Genomic DNA, 3,934 nt, shown 5'->3' on the forward strand with positions numbered 1-3,934 from the left:
AACTTTCTTCTTTAATTTGGAGCAAATCCATAATAATTTGGATATACGTCTGGGTGGAATAAAAATATGTCGAATTAAAACACATCTGGCTATAACCGAAATACGTACTGAAAAAACATTTTTGGTATAGTTCAATAAATAAACCATAAATTACAAAAAATAAATTTATATTTATTAATGTTCAACTGTTGAACGTTATAAAACTATGGATAGCAATATACGAATCTCCTAACAAAGAAAATGGCTTATTATTGGCATTAAAAAATTAATAAATTTATATTCATTAATGTTCAACTGTTGAACGTTATTATAATACTATGGATAGCAATATGCAAATCTCCTAACAAAGAAAATGGCTTATTATTATTTCTATTTTTTAAATGGGTAATATTACAGGCAAGTGTTCAGATTTTGCTGATTGAGAAAAAAAAAACTAAGACAAGTCCAAGGCATTTAAAAATATTGCAGTAAAGAAAAGTAAAATGAATAAATAACACTATTATCTATGGAATTGATAAATAAAAATTTAAAGTTTAGTTAGGTAACAAATGATATAAAGAATCAAAATTTTGGAGTCTTATACCGCCTAACTATGGTGGGGGTCAAAGTTTTTCATTTTGTGGAACCGCCATTCAATGAAAAAAGTCAACGCCGCAGGCTGGGTTCGAACCGGCACCGCCAATAGCCTTTATGACTTAACCACTGAGCTAAGGGCGGCCCAATCAATAATTTAATTAATGTAGAAAAATTATCGAAGATCAGAGAAGAAGAATAAATTATCAATATCAAAGCAGACACAATTACAATTGAAACTGATTCAATTTTAAAATACTTCGTCACTATTAATAATCAGAAGATTTAATTTAAAAAAAAATAAAATAATTAAGTTAATCATGGCTAATTAATTATTTATGAATGACGGCATATTAGTTATCCTTGTACTTAAATTTACGATTTCATAAAACATATTTTTTCCTGAAAAAGATACGTCTTTTCATTCTAAATGGGCACAGAAGAACCATCATACTCATAGTGAAGTTTGCAGAGGGTGAGAGAACAGACAGAAACACCTCAAAGAAAATATTATTCATACTGAAAGAAAATTTTCTCAGGGATGGAAAACTTTTCCAGGAAACAACTTTTGCAAAGTAATACCTGTCGTTCCTTTTTAACGTTGAAGCGTATAACAATCATAATTTTTCAACATAAAAGTAGAAAACTTTTATAAGCACTAATGAGACACAAGTTACTAAGAGTTGATAAATATTGACAGTCGGATTTATAAACCGATCAACACCTCTGAAAACATATATAATTAAAAAAAAAATTTTTTTTTAAAGATTCACGATCAAAATTTACCGTTCACCCTTCAATTATATTACACACATTTCCACGGCATATGTTCAATAAAAGTTTTTTTTTTAATTACTGTTTTAATTTAAGGAACAGGTATATTACGTGTATCACACAATTTTCACAGATTTTAGGTTTGAAAATAATGCTTGCTTGTTTCAAAATAGGATGAATATCTTCTGATGATTTTGTTGTATAGTTTTCATTATTATTATTCATTTACTTATTTTTTTTAGTTAATATGTACATAAGCTATGAATGTGAACGATCCCTAATACCTATTGCCCTTAGTGTGGCAGAATGTTCTATGTCCTAGCTGATATCAAAGAGCACATGATTATGCAATAAGTAATGATTTTGATCAAACTCTTTACAGACGATTTGTTTTGTGTAAAAAAAAAGTGTAAAACCTTATTTAAGTTTTATTTAACCTTTGTTTCCAAGCTAGGTTGATCACATTCCTAAACTCATGCACAGACGATTTTGCTAGACTTCATTTGGATTTTTCGATAGCGTTCAGAGACAGAGACTAGGGACAAATTGCAAGGTCTCTGAGTGAATTCTTTACGAGATTATCCTACATAGAAGGCAGTGGATAAAAATGTGCATAATTGATCATTACATTCTAGTACTATAACTTTGGAAATCTATATTGAATTTTATTTCTCTGTCTTCTCTAGATCTCTTCTTCTTCATATGCCGACTCTCTTATCTTAAAGCCCTGCGGCTAGCACCCAGTCAAGACTTACATTCCACTTCGTGCCTACATCCTAGCCTGTAGAACGAAGTTACCTTCTCAGCTGGCGAGCACCCAGCAAACTTACATTCCTCCTTCGTGATTGCAGACGAGTACCATCCTTCGAGAACGTAGGGCTAGGCTCTATATGACTTGTAAATTGGAGTCAGATCAACACAACCACTTCGACTGTAGCAACATAGCTACCAGTGTATTTCCGTAGTAAACTGGAATTAGAAACTTTTCAAAATCACAATAGCTTCACTTATTATACAGGATGTTAAGGAAGACTACTGGCTCAAAATTCCTCGCGGAGTAAAGGGCACTTTAAGCCAAGCTTCTTAGCCACGGGATAAATATCGAGACTCCCTATGCCCTAATTGTGGTGTTCCGGAGACTGCTGAGTACCTCATCATGGAATGCCTTTGATGCACTACGGGCCAGATTGCTGAGGGGAACCGGACTCAACGCCCTTACAGAGGATGATTTTCCTCAGCTAGTAACCACAGAAAACTACCCGTAATACAAAGAATATGTATAAGATTGGGGAAACATTGTTTAGCCGGCCCACTTCAATCTTAGTCAAAGATGAACAGCCTCTTGAAGACTAGCGGGCGGAAGATGCGTAGACAAAACAACCAATAGTCTGTAAATTTTGTTATAAAAATTGCAAATTGATACATTAGGAGTAGCTGGATGCTTATGTAACATCGAACTACTGCTGCACGTCTGTATAGCTCAAAAGCCAGGGGAAGATGGAAATAAATAAATAATCACTCTGACTTTGACTTCCGTCAAAACAGCCCTGACGAAGCCCTGCAACGTGGGGCGAAACGTTGGCTCAATAGAAGTAGTATACCCATTTACTATTTGAGTTTTTTTTTTTACCGCACCTGGGCCATTTTCCATTCATAATTAAATAATGTAGGTAAGAGAAATTAAGAACCCTAGGAGGATCTCTAACAATATTATATTACGAATTTTAGATTAATATAATATAATAGATTATTATTATTTATAGTAGGACAGCCTAGCTTACACACTAATAATTATTAAGGTAACGTCGATGACGATTCCTGGATGTTGAAGATTTGGGATTCAGACACACAAGATTATCATTCATAAAGATTTTACGAACACTTAATTTTCTATATCTCAATAATAAATATAAGACAAAATTGCCACATTAAGTACTAATAAAAATAAAGACGGTTTCTTTTTTTATGGTTTAACTACTCCGGGTAATTCAGAATAAAACAGGCCATTTTCAAACAAATTGAAGGCTCTAAAACAGCTAATTTGATGTAGCTTCATTTGTATTCAGAAAATCACTAGTATTTTTATTTATTTTTTTTACGTTAATTGATACAGTAAAAATAAATAATTTTACTCCAATATATATATAAAATCCACCTGGAATAAATTAGGACAAAATATTTTTCATTTATATATTGTTTGGTATAGAGTAAAGTTACATTTACGACCTTAAAACCATTTCTCTTATTTTTAGTCTGTTAAAAAAATAGTAATTAATTATATAATTAATTCTATAAATTATAGAAGATGGCTTACATATTACAAAAAAAAATTAGACGAGTGAGGAGGAAAGCCAATTTCATGGATATAAATTTATAAATATAACTTAAAAAAAAAAAACACGACATTTTTTATTTTTTTTGGAAAAATTACCAAATCACTTAAATACTAAATCATATATTTGTCGACTAAAATTAAAAAGAACATAAAATTTTCTTTAAAATGTCCTTGTAAGACTTTCAATTACTCGTAATATAGCACTATCTACAGCACTTGCGATTATTTTTGCAAGTATATATTTAATTTATA

The 3,934-nt window shown here is 31.2% G+C and overlaps 1 protein-coding gene across 6 annotated transcripts in view; it reads right to left on the bottom strand.

The window, feature by feature from the left end:
- Nucleotides 1–3,934, bottom strand: part of Pde9 (phosphodiesterase 9) — a 681,542-nt gene that overhangs the window by 148,405 nt on the left and 529,203 nt on the right. The window lies entirely within an intron of this gene.

Source organism: Halyomorpha halys, unplaced genomic scaffold (assembly GCF_000696795.3).
Source record: "Halyomorpha halys isolate HHAL.00 unplaced genomic scaffold, Hhal_1.1 Scaffold46.1, whole genome shotgun sequence".
Lineage (NCBI taxonomy): Eukaryota > Metazoa > Arthropoda > Insecta > Hemiptera > Pentatomidae > Halyomorpha > Halyomorpha halys.